Source organism: Grammomys surdaster, unplaced genomic scaffold (genome assembly GCF_004785775.1).
Source record: "Grammomys surdaster isolate TR1022 unplaced genomic scaffold, NIH_TR_1.0 125621, whole genome shotgun sequence".
Classification (NCBI taxonomy): Eukaryota; Metazoa; Chordata; class Mammalia; order Rodentia; family Muridae; genus Grammomys; species Grammomys surdaster.
In genome coordinates this window covers 1,672,606-1,682,765 of record NW_021620462.1, presented here as the reverse complement: position 1 = coordinate 1,682,765, position 10,160 = coordinate 1,672,606, and positions in this window count along the sequence as shown.

Sequence of the window (10,160 nt, the reverse complement as noted above, 5' to 3'; positions counted from 1 at the left end):
CATGTGTGTTGCTTATATATGCATGTGTGCACATGCCTGTATGCACATACAGGGTATGTGTGCATGTGTATGCATGATACAGCATGTGTGTGTACCTGTGTATACATACACTAACACCTCTACCTGATTAGACTGAAAATCTCAGTCTAGGTTTCAGCAAATTTAATGCAGGGCTGAGAGTCACGTCTTGAATAAAGGTAGCACAAACACTGGGTGTGAGTAAGGCTGTTCCAGAAAGGGACTATTATAAATGCCTACATACAAGATGAAGTCCTTTTTCTCCAATGTCTCCCTCTGGAACACTTCCTTCCCAGGTCTGTCATGTAACAAGCGGGGCGCTGTCTAGCCGGTTTCAGAAAGCGACACAGTGCTGTTTGGAGATAGATACTGCAGCCCGAAAAACCTCTCAATCTGTCAGTGAAAATAAAAGGCAACAAAGACATCGAACACAGATGGAGTAATTCATTATTCCTGGGAGTCTGACCCCATAATTGTTAGATGTTATTATAAGCAAGCTCTGTAAAGGTCATCTTTAAAAAAAAAAAAAAGAAGGAGAGTTATTTATTCCTAGGAGACTGAGCCTCAAGATGGGTAAAAGGGTATTTGAGGTTTGCCACAGAAAAGCCAGATGTTTTTATGGACAATGAAAGAGGATTCTGATGGGGCCTAAAGAAGTTCTGAAGATAGGAGACTGTGGCTGTATGGGGCAGCGGCAGTGGACAGGGAGGTGTTCCAGGAAACAGCTGAGCTGGTGGAGGAGGGTACAGCAGGGGCAAGCGAGAGGAAAGGGTGGTACAGACACAGAGTATGGACTTGAACCATAGTCTTGCTTGTCTCAGGCAGATCCTTTAGAGACACAGTGTCTCTGAAGTGCCTTTTTCACTAAGAGCAGCTCTGTCAGCCTGTAAATCAAGGTGACAGAGTCTTGATTTCACTTCTGTCACTTCTCATTTCCCTGCTCCTTACAGGGCAGATAGAACTGAGTAGAAGCTGGCTGGAGAGTCTGACCTTACACTGAAGCCCTGTCATTCCTGACCTGAACCAGGTGGGGCCTTGTGCCCATACCCCAGGGCTTTGTCTCTTGGATGTTGAAACTGTTCCTAACCCAAGGGACCCTCATAGGGAAAAGCAAGTGTCTCAGATATTGGTCCCAAACCCAGCCTGAGACTGTGAGAATCACTTTCATATAAAAGCGAAAGGTATTTCTTCATGTGCCCCACAACTGGTTGTCATGGCAACAGTCAGACAGGCCCAGGAATGATAGTCAGGACCCACCATCCTTCTCTTCTCCAGATCATGGCTCCTGTCCACTATCAAAAGACATGCTGAGGCTCTGGGCTCAGGGAAAAACTCAAATCCTCCAGTAGTCGGTCTCCAGACTGGCCCTGTCCTCCCCAGAGAACACAGTAATTTTCCCCATTTCTAACAGGCCCACACCTTCTCAAATCACTCTAAAATGTTATTCATGAACTAGGAAGATGGCCAGCAATAAGGATTCTTGCCACCAAGCTCCATGACTCGACTTAAATCCCCAGGACCTATGTGGTAGAAAGAGAGAACAGACTTCCACACATTACACATTATCTTCTAACACACACACACAGAGTGAGGGGGGGAGGGAGAGAGGGAGGAAGGGATGGAGGGAGACACACATGCCCACATACACACACAATAAAAATGCAAAAATTACATTTTCCAGACAGTTTTTACTGTAAATATTCTCGAAATCTGTTTTTCCTTTAAAATGTGTTTCCTTCTTTTCTGGGCTGCCCAGTCCAATGAAAGCAAGACTAGAAGGCTCTCCCGAATTACACAGACATGTTCTGTGTCCCCAGGTCCCTTGCCTGCCACTAGCTGTCGTCCACTATCAGTTCTATACCCAGCAAGTGCTCAAATCTCACAGCAGCACAAAGAACCCATTTCTACCTCATACATAATCCTGTGTGGGCAGAAATATAGAGAGGAGAGATCCCTGCAGCACCAGCTATGGATGGACATGCTTTCTCTGTGTCCCATCTATGCAGATGCAGCCCTAGGTTGCAAGGAAGCAGGTGCTGTGAACCCGGCAAGCCTCTTCTAGGAAGGCAGTCTAAAGTCAGAAGTAGATGTGAACTAGCAGGTTTCCAAATGAAAAGAGAGCCATGAAGTATGATAAAATGTTTACAAGAATAGAAATAAGTAAGGTCACACATGTTAGACTGGTGGTACAGTAAGTGCCAAGGACCTGACCAAGCTCCTTCCCTTTAATCTTTATGCTCCCTATCTTTCAGGTGAGGGGACCGAGCCTCTAGGAGAAGGGACGTGGTAGAGGACACACTGTCATATGATTCTGGAGTTGCAGAGTCACCTGGTCTGCTGTAACCCTAGGACAGCATTCAGCCACCTCCTCTCCATTCATCCTTACTGCCTTTCCCTTTTGTTCTGGGAAAAAGCAGGGAGAACACAGAGAAGTCAGAGGGGAAATGGAGGGGCAGGCTTCTCTTTTGGACAAGTATCTTTATGTCCATCTGTGAGGTAGCTTCTGATTGCCTGGGGTTGGGCACCTGGTGGATATGAAGCAGGGGCTGCATGCATGCTTTCCTTCAGCAGCTGCTCTCTCCTTCCCAGAGAGCATCTTGAGCAGAGAGCAGCTCAGTGACCACTGAGAGACCAGTAGCTCCCTCCTCCAGGTCCTCTGTACTCTGGCAGTGATATTGCCATGCCCTTGGTTAGTAAGAACTCAGCAGTCCTTTTCCCTTGAAGTTATTTCCCAATCTGAGAGATTGGTGGAGGGATGGGGAGGAATATGTTTGTGTTGTCTGGAAGCTAACTACACAGGGAATGAGCCCGAGCCTTCTCTGGAAGTTGCTACAAAGATCTTTGTGCCCCAGTGATGATGGGACTGGGTGTAAACGTGTGGATAAACATGGCAACTAAGGTTGAACACATAGGAAAGGGATCCTTTGGATTCAAATACACAAACGCTCTAGTCCTAGCATTTGTAGGCATAATGTTTTTGTGTCCTTACTTGGGAACTGGCTAAGTTTAAGAAAAACTGCCATTGTATTAATTTCCTGCATACGTTCATAATAACCTTAGTTGTTACACAGCATTGCTACTTTCTAGTTGTGCAGTTTTGGCTAGTCACTTAGCCCCTCTCCTATGAGATACAATTTTCTCGTCTGTACAAAGGAACTCAAACAGCATGCATTGCATAAAGCTTTAGGGAGAGTTAAATAAAATGATGTGAAAACACCTCTCATAGAACCCAGCAAGCCACAGATTTGCCCTAAGTAATAATACACTTCCTATCTTCATGGCTGAGGAGGAATCAGACAGTAAAGACCAGCGCCAACTACAACACACACAGAAACACATGTACACACACCTACTGAAAACATACAACACAGAGATACACACATACACCTCATTTCTCCTTGTTTTGATACCCGTGTCTCTCCATCTTGGTTTTTAGCCTAAGCATAAAACTATCAAAACCCCGACAGAGAGGCAGAGATTTAACGGCAGGTATAGAATCTTGGAGGTCTTATATATAAGATGGAGATAGAAATTTGTCCCAGGACCCTGAACAATGGAAATCTCAGAGATCAAGACAGTGCAGAAATGGGATTTCAGGAAGAAGGAACAGAGGGTTAAAGTGTGAGAAATGGATATCATGCATTGTGAACTGTTTGAAAGAAAATGAAAAAAGAACACAGCATTCTGTGGTCAGGAACTAAAGAGGATGAGTGTAACTTTAATTTTTTCAAATCCTATTTTTAATAATGGTTCTTAAATGCCCTAATCTTCTTTGTAGCCCACCATCCACCAGAGGTAGTGGAAAAGAAAGGATATGGGGGAAGTGGACCTGTTTAGAAAGGTTCTTTTGAGCAACTCCTGTGTGTGTTGTCTAGAAATCGGCAGTTCAGTTCACAGGTTAGCAGGGAGCGGCAGCTTGATCCACTAACAAACACTTCAGGGATACACCAGCAGTCCAGTTCGGTAGAATCCAGTTAGCAACATCGGTGACATGACCTAGCAGAGATAGCCACCCCTCAGCCTTGGCTCGAGTCAGCAGGCGGGACTCGGAGGGTCACCCGAAGTTCTCAGCTGTGCCTCTCTCAGGGAAGCGACAATCAGCAAAGAAGCAAGACCCACAAGCGTTGCACAGCTAACTGTACCAGCAAGCTAAACTCTGTCTCCATTACTCCATGGAGACCTATACAACACACCTCCAAACATCACGTGTCCTCCACATGCCTTGCCTCAGTACAGGTCTTGCCAAAGCATGTGCATCCTGTCAGTCCATGACTTGGAAGCAGCAACAAACTGCAGTACACCACCAGAAGATTTTTGATGTGTTCTCTCTATGACATACCAACAAAAGCATCTCAACTGTGCAATGTAAAGCAGGCTAATACATCCATATGATTAGCAAAGAATTTCTCATCATGTGTCTTTTCACATGCTTGTTTTAGCAGAACATCCTCTCTCCTGTGTCTGCTTCAGCGAAATACTTCTTCACGTGTCTGCCTTAGCCTTTCACATCTGTATCCACTTTAAGGAAATATTCCTTCATGTGTTTGCCCCAGCAAAACACCATCCAACAGACTTTCCAAAGAACCTTTAAGTCTCCATTTCAGATGAGCTGGGGCTGAAAGGCCTTGGATGCCCAGCCCTACAGGCTGAGCTTATCTGTGCACATTGAGAACACAAGGGTACTTGAGAACTGTCAAGTCCCCATCCATGTTGAGCAGGCAGCACCATAGAGAGAGTCTGAGAAGGTAATAGGTGTCTAAACAGGATTTAGGGGTGTGGGATGGATGGTGGATAGGTGAGAAGATGGGCAAAAGAAGAGGAAACATGGAAGCTTACACTTGGGAGTTTACTTCAGGCCATTGGAAGATGGTAGAGCCATGATTTCAGGGAAGGTATTCAGGGGATAGAAGAGGCTCTGGGACAGGAAAGAGAGGCTCACTGCAAGGTTAGTAATGAGAGGTATTAGATGCCAGTGAGCCTTCTAGAAGAGCTCCTGGGTAGACAGCTGTGGCTAAGGTTAGAGTTGAAGCAGAGAAGAGAATAGGTCTAGTGTAGACAAGCAAATAGAAAAGAGGGTCAGGGACAGAACTTTCAGGATCATCCTTATGGATGAGAAAGAGAAGGGAAACCTGTGAGTGAGACAGGGAACAAGTTGGGAGTGAAGGATATTGGAGCCTCATGTGGCTGCAGAGTAAGGAGTGACCCCCACCACAGAGTGTGGGGAGAGATAGGGAAGCCTCCCTGGACTGACATCAGGAAGGAGTGGCTTGCCTCTGGCTGACATTAGAGAAGAAGGGGACAACTTCTGTCATAGCCAATTAGATGTCTAAGGAAAGGACAGATAGGGACATCTCACTGGTCCACTAGGAGAAGTCGTCCACATAAAGGAGACTTCAGGAAGAAGTGTGCATGAAAGGAGGACTGGAGATACAAGTGGATACACAGAGAAAACAAGAACTCCCGTCACTGAGGAAATGAATGGATCTTTCCAGGGGCAGTGAAGGCTCAGAATTAGACATGGAGGCTGGGCTGAGCTGCTCTTTCCATCAAAAGGCCCCACCAGTACCCTTGGGTCACCTAAGATGTAGAGGAGACAGGGAAAGAATGAGTATCCCCACCCGTGTCCTGAAGATGCCTGGATGCATGAGGCATGGGGAATGAAGACATGGCCCTATATCCTGGCTATATCTCTTGATAATCTGCCAGTGGCACATTCAGAACTTGATATCTCCAGAATATTATTTCAACCTCCAGCCATCTGTCAGCCCTAATTCTGTTAGAACCTCTTCTGTGGAAGCATTTCTTTCCTGTTTTCCCTCAAGACATTGCCTAGCTCTCCCTGCCTGGAGCCAGGGCCTTATGTCCTAGGAGACAGTATCTATGGACACATGATGCCAGGAACTTCAACAACCACCTTAATTTGAGATACCCAGTGATTTGGAATAAGTTTGAAGGATATTCTGCTTAAACAGTGCTCTTGAGATTGTCAAGGTCATGCAAAGCCCAGGCACCATGAGAAACCATCAACAGAGGACACTGTGTAGACAAGACAGTTCATAGCATTCTGCAACCCTGAAAGGCACCCTGGGGCAGAAAAAGGATGTTAATGGGGAAACTGGTGATATCCAAATTAAGTTCTGAGTTTAGCTACCAGCCATGTACCAATGTCAGCCAAGGTCTCACTTCCGACAAAAGTAACCATAGAAATATAAGATGCTGGTCACCGAGAAAATGAATGGAGCTATGGGAGAACCCCATTCTCTGTGCAACTTGACTGTGAGCTTTAGCTTATTCGAAATTGAAACGTGGTCTTTTGTACCGGTGCTATATGTGAGCAGTATGCCAGTAGCTTAATTGAGATCATTTGAAGGTTCAAGACCTTTGGTGACAGACTTACAGAGAAATCTATAAAAGCCAGACAAAGCTGAGCTGCTGCTTCTTTAAGCATCAGTGTCTGATGGGTGCAGATGGGAAAGGCAGTGAGAGAGTAAAACAGGGTGGAGGCATTTGCACATCCTCCTGTAGCAGGGCTTGCTTGCTAGCCTTCCTCTTTCTAGCTGACAGCTGACACCATGGACTTCATGCCTACTCCAGCCCACGCTGGCACGTTGAGGTTCTTCATGGCTCTCTGTTCCTCTGACTCACCCAGTTTCTGCCTTTATATTAATGAAAGATGGAACCAGACATCTGTAACCTACTTCTAAGGACTCTCATTCTAGTACATGCTGTGCTGTTAGGTTCAGTGCTGGGACTGGGATTTAGAAGAATCATCAGAGGTCTCTTACTTCTGTACTCTTCTAGAAGCACAACCCAGGCATCAAATATTCTCCCATGTTGCAGCTTGCACCACAGTGTTGTAGTGTTTCTCCCACAGGAGAATTTCCTTCCAAAGCAGAGCGAACCCTCTGCCTGTCAGCCAAGGTGATGTGACATTCTAGACCCCTTGGTCATTTCAGTAGTGTTCACATTATGGTCACCAGAGCAGATTCCATCTGGAGAAACTGAGTTGGTCATCATGAGACTGGAGCAATTCTGCCCATCCTTGAGCTCCTTGTCCAGTTCTTGTTGCCTAACTTTGGCTTTTTTCCACCACAGCTACAGCTACTGATGTCTTGACCTCCTCAATATATAGATATAGAACAATATATAGATATAGAACAATATATAGATATAGAACAATATATAGATATAGAACAGCTTCTTCCAAACTCTAGCCAATGTTATATTCTGACCTCTTCTGTGAATCCTTAACATTATCAATAGGATCTAACATTCTCAATGGGATCTAGAACCACTAATCCTTTCTAGAAGGTTCTTGGTTGACTTTTCCTGGGTCCACCAGAGATAACACAAGCTGGAGCAGTCATAGCCTCAAAGAAAAGTATTCTTAAATAGTAAGGCCGAAAGTTGAAACTGCTCCTGGATCTTTGAGCTGCAGACTAGATGCTGTGCTGCTGGGAATGAAATTAAAACAAAACTAAGCTAAAACATTATCTCTGAGAGAAGCGATACGCTTTCCTCAGCTAGATACCAGGATCCGGAGGTGTGAGCTTGCACCAGGCATCAAAGCCTTCTCAGACCACACCACCAAAGAAGTCTTTTGCATTGTGCCCCTTGCCACCTCTGGATTTCTGTAACTTTCTAGGGTTTCTGGTCCATGTCTTGAGAATCCATCTTTTCTGAAGTCAGACCAGCACTCAGGAAGACTGCCTGATCCCAGACAGGCCCAGGCTTGCTACCCTGTTGTTGCACACACCCCCACAGCCCTGAGTTCTGCAGGCCCATCTCAGCAGGGGGTGCAATTGCCATCTGTGTGTAGCTAGTATCTTCACAGAGGCACATTTAAGTCACTGCTGCACTCGCAGGAGAAAGCAAATAAATACTTACAGCCCAGCGAAGTGTCGAAGCCAGCCTTGAGTCTCACTGTACATACAGCATGAAGCATTCATGGCACTGTGTGAAAAACTAGGAGGGAGAAAGGAAATTGTGTCTTCTCTTCGGAGATACTGTCAAAGGTTCTCTCCATCTTTGAAGGTCACATCCTAAGAAAATGTGCAGGAGAGAAAGGCAACCTTCACAGACTACTTGAGGACTAACAGCCCTCACATGACCTTAAAGGCCAGGGCAGTGAAGCAACGGCTGCATGGGTAAAGAAGGAAGCATTCAGACATGTATTTCGGCACAGTCTCCTCCCCAGCAGGTAGATGCCATAGAGTGAGCCTCCCCCTTTTCTCCAGGATCTCACTTGTGGTTAGTTGACTCTTGTGATTGGTCCCCAATCACAAGATGGCTGGGGACCAACAGAGATGTCTGCAATCAGAACAAGAGTAAGCACTTTCTTGAGTTCTTCAGAAGAAATACCGCATCCATTAGGGACCTTATCAGGGTTCCTGGAAAATGTCACATTATACACATTGAACCTCAGAAATTGATTATGTTTGAGGCAGGCATGGTGGCTTGTCTTGCTGCTAAGACAAAATATGGAACAAAAGCAACTCAAGGGGTTTATTTTGGCTCACAGTTTTGAGGCATACAGTTCTTCATGGTGAAGAAACTATGGCAGGAGGAACCTGAGGCAGATGGACACATTGTATCAATTTTAGTTAGCAGAGAACACTGAATACAGTGCTCAGATCACTTACTCCTTTCTATATATCTGTTCTGTCTGGTAGAATGGCATCACCCATATTCAGAGTGTGTCTTCTCATCTCAAGATCATCTTGATAATTGTTCACAGCCTGGTCCAGAGAATTACTCTAGATAACTCCTCACAGGTATGCCCAGAGATATCGATGGGTTATTCTAGAGCTTATCAAATTTACAGTGTTAACCATCAAACTGGTTCACACCTGTAACCTTTGCATAGTGGTTTTCAACATTCCGAGTGCTGTGACCCTTTAATATAGTTCCTCATGTTGTGGTGACCCCCAACTATAAAGCTATTTCGTTGCTGCTTCATAACTATAATTTTGCTACTGTTGTGAGTTGTAATGTAAATCTCTGACATGCAACCCCTGTGAAAGGGTCGTTCAACCCTCAAAGGTTGTGATCCACAGGTGGGGAACATGCTTCAGCACTTGGGAAGCTGTGGCAGGAGAATTGCTGGTGAGTTTAAGGCTAACTTAAAGGTGAGAGTTCCAAGCAAGTCTGGAATATGAAGTAAAACTGTCTCAGAAACCAGATGAATGAATGAATGAACAAATAAATAAATAAATAAATAAATATAAATAAATACATAAATAAGTCTTAATGAGTATTGAGCGAGCATGTGTATACACTACGGATTATGTATGGAATATCTATGTGAGAGAAATTCCCCCTGGCTATTTGGCGGCTCAGATCCTAGCTGTGGGACCTTTGAAAGTTTATTAAAGGATGATGAGCCAGCGAAGCCATAAAGTAAAGGTAGTGATCAATCTTGTAAGGACTGGGGAGTGGACAGTGAGCGGGTGCTGCAGCTGGACTTCCCTTGGCCTCCTGGGCAATGTGCCATTTGGAGGAGCAGACACTACAAATCAGGGGGTGGGGGTGGGGGGTTGAGGCAGATCTGAACAGCATGAGGCGTTTCTGGTCCTCAGGAAAAACCCCTGCATGGAATACTTACAAAAATAGATCACATGCGGTGTCTGGTGCTGTTTTATTTACACACATATTGGCCCAGATTTGGGGGTTGTTTCCTTGTCCAGCTGTTCATGCCGGATGCTTCTTTAGTGGACTGGCTCAATAGTGTCCAGTATTCAACAGGAATCTAACACAGGATGGGCGTCTCTCTTGGTGAGTAAAAGAAAGCACAGCATGAAAGGAGAAAGGAGGGGAGGGCAACCAAAGGAAAGGGAGGGAAGGGGAGGAGAGGAGAGAGGAGAGACACGGGGAATGGAGGACAGAAGAGGAGGGGAGGGGAGGGGACAGGAGGGAAGAGAAAGGGGGAATGGAGGAGGGGAGGGGAGGAGAGGGGAAGGGAGGGGAGGGGAAGGGAGGGGAGAGGAGGGGAGGGGAGAGGAGGAGAAAACCCCAGGAGCTGGCTTTAAGTTTGAAGGCAATAGATATACTTGGGATCTAATGATTGAAGTCCAGAAACAGGAGCAGATGGAGTAAACAGGCAGACACAGAGAGACTGGAGTAGTGCGAGCTGAGACTATTTT